Source organism: Leiobunum rupestre, chromosome 2 (assembly GCF_980474605.1).
Source record: "Leiobunum rupestre chromosome 2, qqLeiRupe1.1.hap1, whole genome shotgun sequence".
Lineage (NCBI taxonomy): Eukaryota > Metazoa > Arthropoda > Arachnida > Opiliones > Sclerosomatidae > Leiobunum > Leiobunum rupestre.
This window is the reverse complement of record NC_143385.1, coordinates 26,069,927-26,089,318: the sequence shown is the minus strand read 5'-3', so window position 1 is coordinate 26,089,318 and position 19,392 is coordinate 26,069,927. Positions and strand designations below refer to the sequence as shown.

The 19,392-nt window shown below is 34.1% G+C and overlaps 1 protein-coding gene and 1 pseudogene across 2 annotated transcripts in view; one reads left to right on the top strand and one right to left on the bottom strand.

Moving 5' to 3' along the window:
* Positions 1-19,392, bottom strand: part of LOC149956641 (xibalbin-1-like) — a 55,563-nt gene that overhangs the window by 28,244 nt on the left and 7,927 nt on the right. The gene's annotated exons all lie outside the window — the stretch shown is intronic.
* On the top strand, positions 14,514-14,616 carry LOC149956642 (U2 spliceosomal RNA; annotated as a pseudogene).

Sequence of the window (19,392 nt, the reverse complement as noted above, 5' to 3'; positions counted from 1 at the left end):
CAAAATATAATGCAAGAATTCTGGATTTCCAATTTTTAACTGGAAATATGAATGTTAAGACATTTGGGATTTAATATAAAAGGTTCTTATCTCATCTCATCTAATCTTATTTCAACTTATATCATATCATATCAAATCATATCATCTCATCTCATTTTATCTTAACTCATCTTAACTTATAACAAATCGTATCATTTGATCTTATCTTATTTCATCTTACCTCTTCTCACCTTATCTCAACTCATCTTATCTCTTCTCACCTTATCTCAACTCATCTTATCTCTTCTCACCTTATCTCAACTCATCTTATCTCTTCTCACCTTATCTCAACTCATCTTATCTCTTCTCACCTTATCTCAACTCATCTTATCTCTTTTCACCTTACCTCAACTCATCTTATCTCTTCTCATATAAGCTCATCTCATCTAAACTTACCTCATCTCATCTCAATTTCTCATATCATCTTATCTTACCTCATTTAATTTCATCTCATTTCATCTTTGCTCATCTAATCTTTAATCATCTAATCTTATCTCATTTCATTTCATCTTATCTCATCTAATATTATCTCATATTAATGATTTACAATTTGGTATTCTACATGTATCATATTATATTTGTTACAAATTTACTAGTTGTGCTCTGTAGAAATTATCCATCCTTATAAAAGGGTGCGTTACTGCGCAAACCAAATAAAACCCTTTATTCATTCTATCCGTATTTTTAAGTTGTTATCTGTAGCAGCGCTTAGGGTAATTTTTGGTACGTAAAGACAACATCGTATTTCTAAAGTGTCTACAGATTTGATTTTAGTTAAATTTACATACATTGATTAAACAAAAAAATATAGAAAACATTAAAATAGAATTCCACAAGACAATCGACATTTTGGCCAAAGTTAAATATCTTTAAATCATAACAAGACTTATTAAGAAAAATTAGAAAGTAAAAGACAACAAGCTTCACACAATTTGTAGCCCCTCTTTAAAAAATATAGCGCAACTACCGGTTCAAATGTTCTTATACTGATTCGAATCAGTGTAATGACATAAGTTGATAGTTATTAGTTTAATTAACTAACAATTAACCCGCATAGTTTCATTGCTACTATAACAATTAACAAACGTTTTGCCATACATCGATTAAACACCAACAATAAGGGGGCGAACACTGAAAGATTTGCTTACAACAGTTCCTTATTGCCTTATACCGAATAAGGGAACACCTAAGACTTCCTGAAAATTATGATAAAACGAGGCCCTTTATTTTTTTCGAGATTGGGCCCCCTAAAAACAAAGCTACGCCACTGTTCGAAATCCCGTTAGAAAGACGGATAGAGCAGTTCTATTAATCATGACTAAAAAAATAATCATTATTTAATCAATTTTAATGTTCATACAGGCAAAGCTACAGATTTGATTTAAATAAGATTTGATCATGCTTTATTTAATTAAACATGAGGTTTCTAATTATCAAGGAAATGGTCCGTCCCTTAGTCTCGTATTGTTAAGTATAAGAAGACAAAATGAAGTATTATTAAAATTTCCTAGAACTGCAGCTACTCATTTCATCAACTTCCACCTTAAGCAGCTTATATAGTATTTTACATTTTCAGAACCCTTCATCACTACGAAATATTGCTGTTATATTGTAAAATAACTGTATATTTATTCAACAGTGCTAAAATCAGATACGCAGTTATCTGAATAAAAATGAAGAATTTAAAAGTCACCCGTTTTCTTTTACCGAAATATCAGATTTCACGTTTATTTTTAAACAAAGTAATTTATATGACCCACGAAATTAAAATAAAACCATCAACTAGGCTAATGCTCATGGCACCACCATAGGCCATATTAATCCAGCGACTTGTATTGCGTTTAAGCAGTGTTGCCAACTTTCGGAGAGCCTATCCCGCGGCCAACGGGGAAAAAACCCGCGGAAATCAAATATAACCCGCGGCATTTTAAATTACAAAATAAATGTCGAAAGATGTATGAATAAATGATTGAATGTAGTGTTTATTATCCTTCAATTTTTTTATTTAAAATTTGCAAAACGTAGTCTTAGTTGGCTCGTATTCAGAAACTTTAAGTTTGTTTATCAACAAATGGTAATGGACATGAAGTAGATTTTGTAATAACTCCATACTCATTCTGTTCCGAACATCATTATTAAAAAAATTCACTCTTGAAAACACTCTCTCAACTTGAGCATTGCTCAAAGGAAGACTAAGTAAATTAATTACTAATTGTGCAATTTCTTTAAAGCAGAAAGACTCACTACTATCTATGTAATGCACAGTTCCAAAAAGCGATTGCGTCGAATGTCGTTTTTCCAGTTGCTAAAAAATGAACTTTTTCAAATCTACTAAGGGCAATTTTTCCCATTATTTTTCGTATATATAAAATTCCTGAATAGGAAGGAATTTTTTAGGTTCAGCTATTTCAGCCAGAGGAGTTTAAAACTGGGAAGTAACTCTTTCTGGCGCTAGGTTTTCCATGGCCATCATGGTGGAAGACGAAAACGTATCTATCGTTTGAAAACGATTAGAAGTAAATGGTTGAGCGTTTGTTGAATGGCGATTTGTCTTTCAATGATAATCTATTTCAGACTTGTGGGCTCTAATCGTTGGGGTGCAATATTTGCATCGGGCTTTCTCTGGTTCTCCTGGAATCTTTTGAATCCAATCTTTGATTTCTGGATCTTTAAGCCAACCATTACTAGATTTTGATTTTGATTTTGATTTTGACTTAGCTTTAGGCATGACTGTTGGACTTAAACTGCCTAAACGCGCCGTGAACCTTTACCGTGTAGGCTGTTAAATTAAAATGAAAAATAATGCATATTCCGAGATAAAATAAGAGATTAAACACGTTAAAAAATGACAACCGAAAATATCAAACAACTTTCATTTTTTTTACAAAAAAAAAACGCGATACCGGGGCTATGTTTTACGAAAATCCGCGGTCCGAACTTTTTTAACCACGAATGAAATTACAAACCAGCGGAAAACCGCGGGAATACCGCGGAGTTGGCAACATTTTTTTTTAATAATTAATCAGCTAGGCTAATACCCAAGGCACCACCTTTGGCCCAAGTCATCTAGCGACTTATTATGCCTTTAAGTCAGGTGGCCGCTTTACAAAGCGTAAAAGGGTGGTGGTAAGCTCTTAACGCAAACAGTTTTAATAACCGTTTACCTTACCAAGTTTTTATCGACAGAGAAAACTGAAGATCGAGCTCGGGGAACAAAAAAAGCGCTTTAATCTTCCCGCCCCTTTAAATTATTTGAAAACAGTAATCGATTGTGTAATAGTGCCTTCTTGAATAATCTAGTTGAATTAAATATATCGTTTGGATTTCACCGAATCTTAATACGGTAAGCTGTCGGAAACAGGTACTTGAAAACGTGGCATCAAATAGTGAGCACATACTTTTGACATTATTCAAAGCAGCGGATTCGTATATTTCGCCAAGAATTGAAAATATTTATCCATAAATAAACTAAATTGAATTTGAAAATAATACAGATATTATTGATAAATCTTTGTATGAAAATATTACAAATATTTTGTACATCTCTAGACATTTTTGAGTTTTTATACCGTTTAGACTTATGTTAAGAAACTTTGTACATCTCTAGAGATTTTTGTGCTTCTAAACCCTTTTACTAATCTTAAGATATATTGTTCATCTCTAGAGATTTTTGTGGTTCTAAACCCTAATCTAAAGATATTTCTAAACAAATCATAAAAGTAAAATTGTTTTAGATAATTATTTAGAAAAATATTGTTTCTGAAAAGGTATTCTAAACTTGATATTTCTAGAAAAATAAATAATTATTAGGATATTATATTGATTTTCTACAGACATAATTGAAATTTTAAAATACATTTCTATATAATATAATGCATTCTGAAGCATTTATTTTTTTAGTATTCATACTTAAGTGTTTATTTATTTATAAGATAGACCTGTTTTAAGAATGTATTTATTTAGGCTATTCTATTTTAAGTATTGCAACAAATCGCAGTCATTCTCGAAGAGTCAGCTCATTATCGCGTAACTCCAATCGTGCATTGAAAAACTAGCCCATAATGACAGTTTTAAAATTTTGGATTTATTAGTATAACAAGCAAACCAACATATTTTCCGAGTTTTTTTCCTAAAACTAAATTTAAAACTAAGAACAGGATTTCGAATTAAGTAAAAAACCTTATTATGTGCACGCAGGTGTGAGATTGATAACTAATTAAAATACCCATACCCAAGTTTATTAAAAAAAAATCATTCTTTTCATATTAAGCTGCAGAAAAATCTATATTTAAAAAAAATTATAAAATATCTAAAGAAAGCTTTAGTAGACATTTTATAAACGTAACGTAAGAAGAAGAAAATTTTCATTTTAAAGAGAGGTATCCACCTCAATATGCTACTGATCTAATTGACTTTAAAATATTTAAATATTAAAAATCTTAATTAAACCTTTTTATCAAGCTTATTTTTGAAGTTAGGTATCTACTTTATTATCCTCGCCTTTAAAGGTAAAACTCGATTTTTTCCAAACTTTGACATTCAATTTCGAACGCTAGGTTAAACAAAACCTATTATAACCATCGCTTATTTCGTTAATAAAGGAAATCATCTTTTCCATTAAGATTAAATTTATCGAATATTTAAAAAAAACTATAACTTATACTTAAACTCTCTGACTCTAAGATTTTAGAAAAAATTGTCGATTTTTAAAGTAAACGCTAAAATGAGTTCTATACAAAATTTTAAAAATACGAAATTTTAATAGTGACAAAGTTAATAATAATTAACCACACAGTAATAAATAGTGACTTATGAAGCCATTTACCAGTGTTCTGGGTAGATGACCTAGGAGAGTAGTGACAACCCTTAATTCCACGCAAACCAACAGCACCCTACACTAGCTAAATAACGGTTAACCTCATCAAGTGTATATGGAAAGGGGAAACAGAAGAGCTCGGGGTAAAATCCCTTTAAAGGCCGACTACATAAATCTTCGGTTTACTCTGTCTTTCACTGGAAGTAGGCTGACTGCATGGCACACGTGTATTGCAGTAAGCCTACTACCAGTGAAAGACAGAGTAAACCGAATATTTATGTAGTCGGCCTTTAAATTTTAAATAATAATTTTTATATTGTTTAAATTTATGTAATTAAAGGTTAACTGAATCCCAACACTAAATTTTATGATAATTTGTTTATTTATGGATATCAATTATAAAAAAAAAATTATTTTAATCAAATTACTATTTAAATATCCAATATTAAATATAATGATTTTTTTACAGCCTAGTCAAGTTAACACGTTACTTTATAATAATATCAAACAATATAAAATTAACAATTATAATTTCCACGTATTACCGTGTAATATTTATCTTAACATATATAATGTAACGCATATAAATTAAAAAAAATATTTTCGTAGATTAGTATTTGTTTGTCGTAATAAATATTTTCGAGTACGTATCTCTCTATTTTACCAGAAGCTTATAATAAATCAATTCGGGGGAAGTACTCCAAAATATCCTTTTCGTTACCAAAATATTATCTTATTTACCAGAATATTCTTTTATTTACCAATATAATATTTTATTTACCAATATAATATTTTATTTATTGCAGTAAGCCTACTACCAGTGAAAGACAGAGTAAACCGAAGATTTATGTAGTCGGCCTTTAACGACCAGGAACAAAACTTACAAACTCAACTCTGAAGAAGTGGTTCCGAGTTTTGACGCATTGCTGGGATCGTACATTAAGTGAGGGTTATTAATCAATTTGGATAGAAATTTAAAACACATTACTGATTTGATTGGATTATTCAAAAAGTATATTAAATTATACTTGTTTGAGTGTGGTTAATTTCTGAATACACTGGAATGTGTACGGTATATGGATTTTTGAAGTTTCATTATTGAGCCGTTTATATTGGATCGCTCAAAAAAGACCTAACCAAACTAATTTTCTCTTCGTAACAAGACCCAATATCGAATTTCGTCCTTTTTCTAACTCGTTTTTACACCGCAGAGCTGTTATCGATACCGAAATGAGGTTTTATCGACTTCTGAAGTCCTAATTTTTTTTTTAGAAAAGTTCAACCGTGGTGAAGAAATAGTTTTTTGCTTTGGAATTTCTTCTGCAAATGCGGTTCTTTGATAAAGTAATTTTCGCTTACGCAACTATCTTCGAATGCAATCACGCAATTTCAATAAACATTACGAAAAATTATTATTACGCTTGAAAGTTGGTTTCAACTTTTGGTGGCAACTGAGCAGATCACTCTCTGGCTAGGTAGTTTCCAATGATTGCACCATCGCAGGTGCGTTTCATTTCCTTTCCAAGGAGTGATTCGTTGGTTTTACAATTATAATAATATTCTACAGGTGGGAACACATCATTTCGACATTAAAGGAAATATTAAATAACAATATAAGTAAATAACTGTAAGCTAAACTTGCCGTGAATATACTGTATTCATTTAATATGGATTTTTTACCATTTTTAGCTTGCCCTTGAAAATATTTAACCAATAAATCCGTGTTTCGAATATTAGTAGTGTACTTGGTTAAATCGATTTGTAGATGGAGTAAGTATTAAACCCGTACAAAAGTCATCTATAGAAAATCTATAGAAATATAAAGAGTTTTCTATAAACCTCTATATATTTCTATAGATTTTCTATAGACGATTTTTGTACGGTTTCGACTTTCCGGGCTGTGGACACTTGTGCAGGACATGCATGATGAGACTACCGTTTATAGAAATGAATAACCTATGCCCTACGGTATATTAAATACTGAGTTAATGATATGCTGGGTTTTGGCTAACAAATCACAAATTTAAGTACGAGATAAATTTAAATTTAAGTCTTTAAAATAAAACATTTTCAGATTTTTAAATACGCTTATCATATTTTGATAGCAAAGCTATAGGAAGTAGGGTGGCGATGTGGTTAGCACTCTTGAACCCAGCTGACGGCACTGGGTAAAAAATCAGAACCATTCCTTCTGCGATTAGTTTCTTAGTTACCTCCCTACTGGTAAAAGGGTTTTCCACTGAGCTCTTCGTTTCACCTTGGCATTAAAACTTGTAAACGTTAACGGTAATAGTAACATGAATGTATTCCTTTCAACCATGAATATCGTACTATATCATTACCCTTTCTACCATCAGTGGCGGCGCTAGGGGGTAGGCCAGGTAGGCCACTGCCTACCTTACAATTTTGAGGGGCCCCAAAATCATCCTATAAGGGGCCCCAAATTGATCTAGAAATGGTCTCAAAATTGTCCCAAGAGATAAAATTATTTATAAATAACAATGAAACAATTGTATTTAGAAATTTTTTAGGTATCTCCTAGTAAATAAAACCAGTTCTGTTATATTTGGACTCGTTTTACTGTTGTTAGAACGTTTTTGTTCGTCATGTACATCACTACTTTATTTTATTGAAGCATTTCGTTGAGAAAAGGGGGTCCCGGGTCAGGGGCCCATTTATTTGGTTTGCCTACCCTCGCGAAAATTCCTGGCGCCGCCACTGTCTAACATCTGGGGCTGGCCCACGAGGGGTCGGAGTGTGCAATAACTGGTGGCTTTACCGGGGAGTCGGGGTCCGGCTCTTGTAACCCATCACCGGCGGTGGCGCACTGGGAGATGTTAGCTCCGTCCGAATGGTCCTATCTCCACCTCCGACTTCGGTCCGGTGTGGGCTGGTAACTGGGCTTCGGTCCAGGCTAACGGAGAGGGGCCGGGCAATCTGGCCGTCTCGGCGGATTGAGTTGCCTGCTGTGGGGCTGCGGGCCTCCGTATGAGGGCACGGCGGATCCATCTCCCGGTCTTTTGGGTTTCCACCGGGATATCCGGTGCCAGCTGTGCCGGGTTATGCGGGCTGCCGTGTGCCCGCCGTTCCCCTTTAGGAGCTCTTTCCAAAGGGTTTGGCTCTCTACATTCCTAGGTAGGGTGTCGGCCGGAGTTGCTAGAGCATCCGCTCTCAATCCCACTGCTGTATGCGAAGTGACGAGCTGGTCGACCCATTGCTGCACGTAATAACTTCTGCTGGGTTGAGTGGCTTGCGTCGAGGGTGCGACCGTCAGTAGTAAGGTTCTGCTACCCATGCTGGTTTTGTCACCTATCCGGGCGTGTGGACGCTGGCGTAGGGCATTATGATGACGAACCTCCGGTGGTGTGGTTTCAATCTAACCGGTGCACCGGGCTATAAATTTGATACATGTACCATCTGGGGCTAAGATGGGCGGTTCCTTTCTGCGTTTTACGTAATCACTTGAGCCAATCAGGAGACCGCAGGGTTGGCACAATTTTGGCAAGGGTGGAAAAACCGCGTTTTTTTTCTAGGAAAAAACTAGATTTTTCAGCGGTTTCTTCCACCTATGGTTTTCCTGTTAGAAACCGTGTGGAAAATCGTACTTCCAGGTTTTTTCCACCTCTGTTGGCAAAATTCAATAAAAAATAAATAATGAAAGCAGTATATTCTTCTATTCTATTCACTCTTCTTCTGGCCTTTTTTCATCTCTCCTATTTGCAATGACCAAATTAGTCACTTAATAGATATCAATGATTAATTTAGCATGAAAAGAGTTTCATCCAGTTTTTTCCGGTGTTTCCAGTTTTTCCCACATGTCCCGGCAAAAACCTGTTTTTGCCGGGTTTTTGCCAACCCTTGGAGACAGACATTCGTCATTGACTCGATCCGCAAAACGTTTCCGGGATTGCGCGATTTAACCGGCGAAGAAAATGACTAGTGATTCTTAGAAAAATACCTCTACTACTACAAAATCAATTGATAATTATAAATAAAGGAATTTCTTATTCATATTCTTACCTATTTTCGTTCAATCAAAAAGATGTGTATTATAACCTTAGACAAGGGCGTATCCAGGATTTTATTGCAGTGGGGGTTTTGGCGGAAAATTTCAAGGGGGGGGGTGCTGACGGAAGTTTCACTGATTTTTATTAGGCAACCCCCCCACCCCCCCACTCATAAGCATTTCGGGGGGGATTTGAACCCCCAACCCCCCCCCTTAATACGCCCTTGATTTTAGAAACAAAATATAACACTAAGCCTTGGCACTGAAAGTTAGTCCAGTTTCAAAACGTTGCCCTTCGATACAATTTTTGAGCAGCGGTGCTTGACCGACGTCATGATAGCTAAGCCACTCCCATCCTAGCGACTGAGGTCGGACTACCTAATGCAGTTCGATATTCATGGTTGAAATGAATACATTCATGATAGTAAGTGTAGGGAACTGTTGGCTCGCGTGGCATGAAGGGCTTGTCACCACCCTCCTAGAAAATTTAACCTAGCCACTGGTAATTGGCTGCACAAGTCAATAGTTGATTTTAGCCTCTTTGGTTCATTGGTTATTAGCTTGCATGTAGTTGATTATTATTTTAATATGTATTTATAGCAAAATTAAAGATTTTCAAGCAAATAACATCAGCAGTATATAAAGATAGATATTCCTTTCTTAATTTTATATGTTTGTTTATACTTACAATTAGAAATCTGAAGATACCCTTTTATTAAAACAGTTAGAAGATTTGAATTTCAAATTAACGCTCCTTTATTTAAGTCAGTTTAAACAAAATATATTCACCAATGATCTGATTTATTTATTTAACTTCGAATCATTTTAGAAAATTATTTACATCAATGGTTGGTGGAAATTTAAAACAAGTAAGTCAGCATTTTCCCAAGTCAAATCTCTGTTCTTTAATATTTTTTGAATTGTTAAATTCGGTTGAAAACGGCTCACGAAGACTTATTAAATGCATATTACTCGGCATAATAAAATCGTATTAGTTCTCCTTGTCGATTTAAAACAACAATCAGAAGACTTTGTTTAATTTAACATCTTGAAATTCCGTGAAAATCTCTCAAAGGAATCTTTTGAAATGCAAATTTCTTGGCATAATTTAAACCTGTTATTTTTCCCTGCCGATTTAGAACAACAATCAGAATAATTTTTTTTTATTTCAAAACCATTTATTTGTTTTGACCATGAAGAAAATATAATTATTTCTATTGGTATTGAGGTCAATAAATGTAGCGGTATAAAATGCTCGGACAAATAACGAATGACATAAGACGTAAACTGGACAGACGTTTTCCATAAAATACTTTTATTTATAAATATATAAAATCTTCGGTAAACGGAAACCCTACGCAACAAGCCGGGATTTTTGGTTTTATCGGAGCCTATTCGCAAAGAAACCATAAACGTTTGCAGCCAACCCGTAGAAGGGAATCCATACAGCATTGGCTAGGGCCAAACCCGGAAGCGCTTATCGCTTCTCTCGCTACGAGAAAGAAATGGGTAGGCTGGCGCCATCTGTTGGGCGAGAAGGGAAACCAAACACACCGAAGACGACTTTAATAGAATTTAGAATTTTGTTACAGCATGAAATATGTATTCAACTTTAGATAAATAAAGAACGCTAGTAATTTCTATTTACGTTGCATTAAAAATTGGAGAAAATAAATAAAATACAAAAAAAATATCAATTTTTTTAATTCCTTCGGCGATATTTCGGGACAAATGTTTAAATTATTAAAGTAAAACCAAGAGATCACTGACTTTATTAAAGAGTGTAATCATATTTAAAAAGTCGTTTTTTAAATTGAGTACACGATTATTTGGATATCATATATTATAAATATTGATATGACAATTTGAATTATTAAATAACAGTTCAACTGATTATATTTTTTATCAAATTAGAATTAGAATTAAATGTAATAAATAATAAATTGTTATTAAATTTTTAAGTCACGCGATTATTGCAATATAATGTTGACTATATTGATTTAATGAGCGATAGGAATATGTTAACTAAAACTTAACAACGGCAACTTAATTTATTAAATCACAATTAGAGTGATAAAAATGCGAATAAAAATAATTAAATCAAGAGTAAAATTATCAAACACAGGTCAGATTTATATAAAGTCGAAATAAAAAATTATCACGATTTAAATTATTCAATCAGGAATATAATGAATAAATCCAAATGAAAATGATGAAATCAGGATTAAAATGATTAAATCAAGATTAAAATTATAAAAGCAGGATTAAAATGATTACATAAGGATTAAAAAATACTGATTAAATAACGTTTAAAATAAGGAAATAACGATTAAATCAGGATTGAAATAAATAAATCAGGATTAAAATAATGAAATCAGAATAAAAATAACGTAATCATAATTAAAATAATTCAATAAAGAGTAAACTGAGTTAATGAAATCAGAATAAAAGTAATTTAAGCATAATTAAAATAATTCAATAAAGAGTAAAGTGAGTTAATTAAATTAAAATGATAAAATCATGAATAAAATAATTAAATTACGATTAAAATGATTATATCACGATTATAATTATTATATAACGATAAAATTTCATAAAACTTTAATTTAATAAATTTTAACTAAATTCGAAGTTAAATTGTATTTTGATAATTAGTAAAAAGCACACATTATCTTCAAAGATATCAAATCACTATCAACAAATGAAATCATGATTTAATTTATTAATAAAACATATATTATAATATTATCATTTAAATGAACAATTCGACCCAATTCAATAAATTCAAGTACTTCAGGTACTAAAAAGATAAATTATTTTAATATTTCTGATTTGAAAAGTTAAGTTCAAATAGCTTGAGCGAATTGAAGTTACAGAGATATCAAGTTTAGAGCGTAGTCTAAATATAAGCACTATACATTTGAAGACAAAGTAACCAAAGCAGCGGTACATTCTATTGTCATCAAGTTCAATCAATACAACAGAGTTTTGATATTCACAACCAATGATAGTCTTTACCGCGACTTAAAATAGAGGTTTTGTGGCCTGTAATGACGACGTTAAGTGCTCCTCTACTTTGATAATATCATTTTGAAAAGTACTTTAGAAACGAAAAACTACACTTAAGTTTTGTTGAAAATTATAAGAAAAGGAATTTATTTCGTACTTTGTACAAGTTTATTTAACTAAAGCAATGTTAGTAGATATGGATTTAAACATATAATATTTTCAGTGGTGTACGACCTTCTCTAAACTGTAAGGCCTGGTTCACACGGGAAGTGTTTTCCTGGTTTTCTATATTTTCTAGTTTTACCGCCTATTCCCGTGGTTCTGGCGCACAGAAACACGACTGTACACACGGACAAAATTTGCCAGATTTTATCACAGAGAGCGCTGCTGGGGAACGAGGAAACGGATAACCTTTTTTTGAGGGGCGTTGGGCTCGACCAGTCAGCGAGCGTTATGCCGTCACGTGGTAGACGCAAAAATTCTTAAGCCTACTTTTAAAGACTTTCAAAATCGCTCCTTATATCACGTGACAGCGAAACGCTCGCTGATTAGTCGAACTCAAAGAACTTCAAAAACCGGGAAAATAAAGTAGAGATATTTCAAAAAAATTTCTCGGTTTTCTCGTTTACCGGCAGCGCTGACGGTGGGAAAATCCGTTAAATTGTGTACGTGTGTTTAGTCGTTTTCCCGTGCACCAGAACAACGGGAAAAGGTGGTAAAACGATAAAATCGGGAAAACACTGCCCGTGTGAACCAGCCTTCACACTGACGAGCTAATATCTTTGGTGCCAAAAACGGATTTTTTGTACTAGATCATGTGTCACTGCGCAGATTTGGCCACGTTCTTTTCTGCAAATTTTTTGCCCTTTAAAGAACGGTTAATAATAATAAATTAGCTATGATAATACCCGAGGAGCCACAACTAGTGACTTGTGAAGCTACTACCGTTAGCTGGATTAAATAGCGTAGGAGGGTGGTGAAAAGATCTTCATGCCACTTACTGATACCGTTTAAGGGGTTTTCCCTCTCGCCCTTCGGTTTTCCCTTCTATAAAAACTTGTTGATGTTAACCATAATAGTAAGTGTAGGGAGCAGTTGACTCGCGTGGCATGAATGGCTTGCCACCATCCTCCTACGCATTGTAACCCAGTCACCTGAATTAATGGCATTAAAAGTGGCTCGATGACTTAGGCCTTGGGTATTAGCCTAGCTGATTATTATATTTTAAACTCAGAAAGTAATTATGAAAAGGGGTTAACGGAAGATCCCGTACAAAAATCGTGTATAGAAAATCTATAGAAATATATAGAGGTTTATAGAAAGGCTATGGGACACCATAGGAATAACTTTTTCTATACAATTTTGCAATAAAATACCACTAACTTTTTTTTGGGAAATGTTTATGGTTTTAAAAACTTCAAATGTCTATAGATATTCCCATAGTACTCTATAAGTTTTCGAGCTATCCCATCAAGCCCTTACAAAAATATGTCTATTGAAAACCCGAGTTTTATCTCTATAAATTTTCCGTGGTTTTTAATGGTTTTTCTTTGGCTTTTTAATAGATTTTCTTTAGCTATTTCGGTAAATTTTCTATAACAAAAGATCATTTAGAGTTTTATCTCTATAGTTTTCCTTGGTTTTTAATACTTTTCCTAGGTTATTTTAATGGTTTATTTTTGGATTTTTAGTAGATTTTATTTCGATATTTGAGTTGATTTCTGAACCTTTTATTAAAGTTATTTATATAGATTTACCAAATGTTTTTAAAAAACTTCACTGGTAATTATAGTTCAATTTCTATAGAATTAACTATCCTTTAAACACATTATTCACAACTAACGGAGGAAACGATAATTAATAGCAAAGACCAGTGACTTATTATCTTGCAGACAGTGTGATGCTTTTCAAGAAAATACCCTCAACTTTACGAAATTAAGCGGCTTGTCGTGTATCAGAAATAAGGTGCATTTAATTGACTATGCACAGTGTTACCGGTCATAGCGTATAAATTGTCTCTGACTACAAGTTTTCGGTCTCTACCGAAAGATATGATATCCAAGTCTCAAGGTCTCATTCGGAATATATGGTCTCAAGATCTCCGTCGGAAAATTGGGTCACTTGGGTCTCCAAATCGCCGCCGGAAGAACTATTCTCCAGGTCTTTTCTGAAAGATCTGATCTTCGGGTATTCAGATCTCCGTCGGAAGGTCTGGCCACTAAGTCTACGTTAGTAGGTCTCGTCTCCAGGTCTCCGATGGAAAGTCTGTTCTGCAGGTCTCTGCCGGAAAGTCTGGTCGCCAGGAAGATCATCTTCTGACGGTTTCTGATATCTAATTTCCAATTTGTTCTGGTAACAAGCCTCCGGTCTTTCGTCTTAACTGAAAGTCTTGGTTTCCGGTTTTTCAATAATGGTTTTTCTAAGTGAAATTTAATTTAATATTTGAAACCGTTTCGATTACTAATAGACTTTGGATCTTCTTAAAAATCAAGCCGGCGAAGGAGATTGTTCAGGCCTAGTATTTCGTATGAAATGTGGATGCCACGGTTCGCCACATATGACGTAATTTTTGATTTCATTTGCATTTTACCGTTTGCATAAATTGAATCATTTGTTATGAATATGTATATCTCGAAATTTACGTTAGCTTCTCGGCCTTTTGGCTACGATCAAAGTGTAGTATTTGTTTTCTAAATACTATCATTTAGGTTCACTCGGATGTTATTTGTTGTGACATCTACCCCAAGTTAATCTGAGTTAATCTGAGCTCCTCTGCAAGCTTTTAAGAGTTTTCGTTAAATTATATTATAATATTCAAAGAATTCTATAACAAACTCCAAAATAATTCTATAAATAAAGCTATAAGAACTCTAATAAAATTCAAAAGTTATACTATAGATATTCTATACAGTTTTTCTATAGAAACAACAAAGAAAAACCTTTAGCGTTCTAAGATATTGTTAAGAACATCTTTCGATGGGTTAAAATGTTTTCTGAAATAACATTCGGTAAATTCTATAGATTTTCTACTATAATTAACAGTTAAAAATTGGTGTTTTCTAAAACAGAAATAAGCCCATTCTATAGAAATGCCACTATTTAAAATTGAAAAATTTATATTTAAAAAAAACAATCGGTAAATTCTATAGAAATTTCACTTTATTTACCAGTGCAAAAGTGTTTGTTTCCTCAAAAACCAATCAGATAATTCTATAGAGAAAACTTTAAAAGGGTTTTTTTTACAGAAAATTGACCCAAATTTCTAAAGAAAACCCATTGAAAAACCAAGGAAAAGCTATCGAGATATAACGTGGGTTTTCTATAGACATATTTTTGTACGGGCGAGCTCGGGGAAAAACCACACTAACTTAAAACCCAACGCAGATGTTGTCACACAGTGCCACAAGCTTAGATCGAACCCAACTCCTCTGGCTGCGAGGCGAGAGTGCTAACCACTTCGCCACTGCACTAAACCAACAATTGGTCTTTGGGAAGTATATCTAATAACGTGTTTTTGGGAAGCGAGAAGATATGCCTGAATCACGTGATGGAAGGGGAGGAGTTATGTGAGCTATTTAAACGATTCTGTGGATCACTATTTTTTTAAGCAATTCAAGCAATACGATTCTATAAAATCAATTCTCATCCAGTTTTTGTCTGTTAACGTCATTTTGGTCGAGGGGCACAGCTTTTTTATTAAATGGGCCGGGTTTATTTTGCTTAGAACTTTTTAAAACCCTAACTACCAAAGATAAAATAATGTTCTTCAAAATATTATATAATCATTCAAAGTCGAATCAATATTAAAAATTTACTCCCAAAGGTTTTGTGACTTTTGGCATTTCTTTGTACGTTTAGAAATGCGCTTTTCCTATTAAATGTTTACTCATAGCGTCATTTGCATACGTTGTAGCTAAGCTCCGCCTTCAAATGGCCACCATGACATAATTTTCAGACGCAGATTACAAGGCAAAACACGGCACGATCCTGTTAGACAATCAATCAGTGATCACCATGCGCTGGGCGTCTTAAAATTAGGCAAACAATCACGTGATCAGCATGTGATGGGCGTCTTAATAGTAGGCAAACAATCACGTGACCACCATGCGCTGGGCGTCTTAAAATTATTCAAACAATCACGTGATCAGCATGTGATGGGCGTCTTAATAGTAGGCAAACAATCACGTGACCACCATGTGATGGGCGTCTTAACATTAGGCAAACAATCACGTGATCACCATGTGATGGGCGTCTTAACATTAGGCAAACGATCACGTGATCACCATGTGATGGGCGTCTTAATAGTAGGCTAACAATCACGTGACCATCCTGTGATGGGCGTCTTAACATTAGGCAAACAATCACGTGATCACCATGTGATGGGCGTCTTAATAGTAGGCAAACAATCACGTGACCACCATTCCATGGGCGTCTTAATAGTAGGCAAACAATCACGTGACCATCCTGTGATGGGCGTCTTAACATTAGGCAAACGATCACGTGATCACCATGTGATGGGCGTCTTAATAGTAGGATAACAATCACGTGACCATCCTGTGATGGGCGTCTTAACATTAGGCAAACAATCACGTGGTCACCATGTGATGGGCGTCTTAATAGTAGGCAAACAATCACGTGACCACCATTCCATGGGCTTCTTAATAGTAGGCAAACAATCACGTGACCATCCTGTGATGGGCGTCTTAACATTAGGCAAACGATCACGTGATCACCATGTGATGGGCGTCTTAATAGTAGGATAACAATCACGTGACCATCCTGTGATGGGCGTCTTAACATTAGGCAAACAATCACGTGATCACCATGTGATGGGCGTCTTAATAGTAGGCAAACAATCACGTGACCACCATTCCATGGGCTTCTTAATGGTAGGCTAACAATCACGTGGCCATCATGTGATGGGTGTCTTAACATTAGGTAAACAATCACGTGATCACCACGTGATGGACGTCTTAACATTAGGCAAACAATCACGTGACCATCATGTGATGGGCGTCTTATCATTAGGCAAACAATCACGTGACCACCCTGTGATGGTCGTCTTAATCACGCGAGTACCATGTCAAGTCCGAAATAAACTTGTTACCATGGAAACGATAATAAGCAACACCCTCCAAAAGTGATAGTAAAGGTCTTTTGAAAAAAAATTTGACGGGATTCAAGAGTTTAAAAAGCTATCAAGACCAATCGATTCTTAAGACAAGAATTCTTTGTTGATAAGCCTTCGATGTTAGTTATCCATCAATGTTAATTATCCTTCAAAATTAAGTAGACATAAAAACTCGAAACTTATGTCGATAAATATTCGATTTCCAATTCAAAGTTCGATTAACTATCGATTTTGATATTTAAAAGCGATGCTAATAACTAATAATTATTTTTACACCTGCATAATAAAAATACTTGATCAAATTTGGATTCATCTGGAATCAAGACAATTAAACTTAATTTTGAGGGGATCAAATAATTTTAATCATATCGATATAAAGTTGTTTTTCAAACATCGTTATTGTATCAATTACAGCTCGTTTCGATCAAAATAGAATTTAACCTGCCCAATTTTTGATAAATGTTTTTAACCTAATTTGACCCACTATATACGTAAGGAATTTCACATTAAACAAGTACACTTTATTTTAAGTAAAATTACACCTTATAGGTCAAAAAACAACTAAAGACTGAAACATTGTGCAATGATTCGCTAATGAGAAAATAAAGAATGTCCAGTATTTTATGTTGCCCGTTTAACCTACGCAAAGGAATGAAACGTACACAAACCAATAACGACTCGTTTTAGCAAAGCTCTTGATCAAACCATGAAAATATTATAATCTGTGAAAGGCTCTAATTCCATAAGGTAGAACGAAAATCGGTGGCTTGGTTTAATAAGGTCGTAACTCTCATGACGATAACATAAGAGTTACTACTTTATTAAACCAAGTCAACGAAATATAATTTTGTTTTATGTTGTTATCGCTGATATCAGGAGAAGCGGAAATTCTGCCTTATGTTTTAAAAACTGCTTTAGGCTGTAAGTTTTGGCCAAAAGTAGCTGACAATCAGTCCCGCCAAACAATTAAAAAAAAATACCCGTTTAAATACATTGCAATTTCTTTCTAAATCAATTCTTGAAGGACAATAAAATTGAAAATAATTGAGAAGACCTTTTGAAAGGTAATGTCAGAAATATATACATATTTTTTACGAAAAATTATCTACCAGCATAGGTTAGAAATTTTCCTATAATATTTTAAATCCATTACCGAAAATTATCCAAATTTAAACTTTTTTAGCCGCGAATAATATCTATAAATAATCTAAATTATGGGGAATAATTTATCTTTTCCCCCGATCGAGCTCTAACCATCATTTAAAGCAAAGACTATATAACGCTTCGCTTACTAGACAGGCGTGTTCTATGGCTCAACTTGCATACCGATTGTGGCTCCATCTCGACGCTGGCCCAAAATTTCCCCTAGCTTGAGCTGTGTTACTAGTGGCGCCTCTAGCCGCGGGTCCAAATATTACCCCAGCTTTTACAGTGCTACAGACGTGTTAACAGGTTTTTCCTAGGAACACGCCTGTCTAGTAAGCGAAGCGTTACATAGTCTTTGATTTAAAGTTTAAAATCTAATTACGCTAATTTTTAAAGCTAAACAGGTGTAAAGTTATAAAGAGTATCTTCGTAATTATCCTCGCTTTTAAATGAAAATCTTAATTGTTCTTCAAACACTGACATGCCATTCGAGATTTTAAGTTTTGTGATTTTTTATATTTACTGTACATAAATGAAAATAAAAATAAAAATAAGTATGAAAAACTTGAAGTTATATTTCAAACGCTAGGTGTAACAAAAAACCTAAGTTTTGCGGCCGGTGTTAAATGATATTGCAGCATACAAGGTGTTTCAAAAGGTTATGCAAACATATTAAGGAGTTGTAGGGGTTGAGTTGAGAAGTATGCCTGTTTATCCCCCATTTTCCTACGATTAATTAAAAGAGTGCCAGAGAGCTTCAAAGTAAGGCCTACAAGCCCCTGGAATTAGGCTGCAACATGCACAAAACCAAGCAGCAGGGAAATGCGAACATTAAGCGTACGTGTGATAGGTAAAAAAGGACTTTGTAATGAAATCGAGGTAATCAGCGTAAAAACTTTAACTTAAATAGTATTGAAAGTCGTCTCATCACTTTTAAACTACAACAATGGAGTTCAACCTGGCGCGCCAATCAAATCAAAATAACAATTTCTTATTTCAAAATTACGCGCCAATTACGCGCTTTTATGGGCCATAAGTTTCAAATTTCGCGCCAGATTTGAATTTCAAGAAACAGGATTTGAAACTAGGCGGGCTAAGTTGACGGCAGCTCGCCAATAATTACAAATTGCCAAAAAATATAGCACATAATTAGGCGCCCATTTCGCGCTATTTTGCGCCACTAGTGTCAAATTTTTCGCCATAAGGTTTCATGACTTATAACACATTTAATTTTTTTTTCAGTGG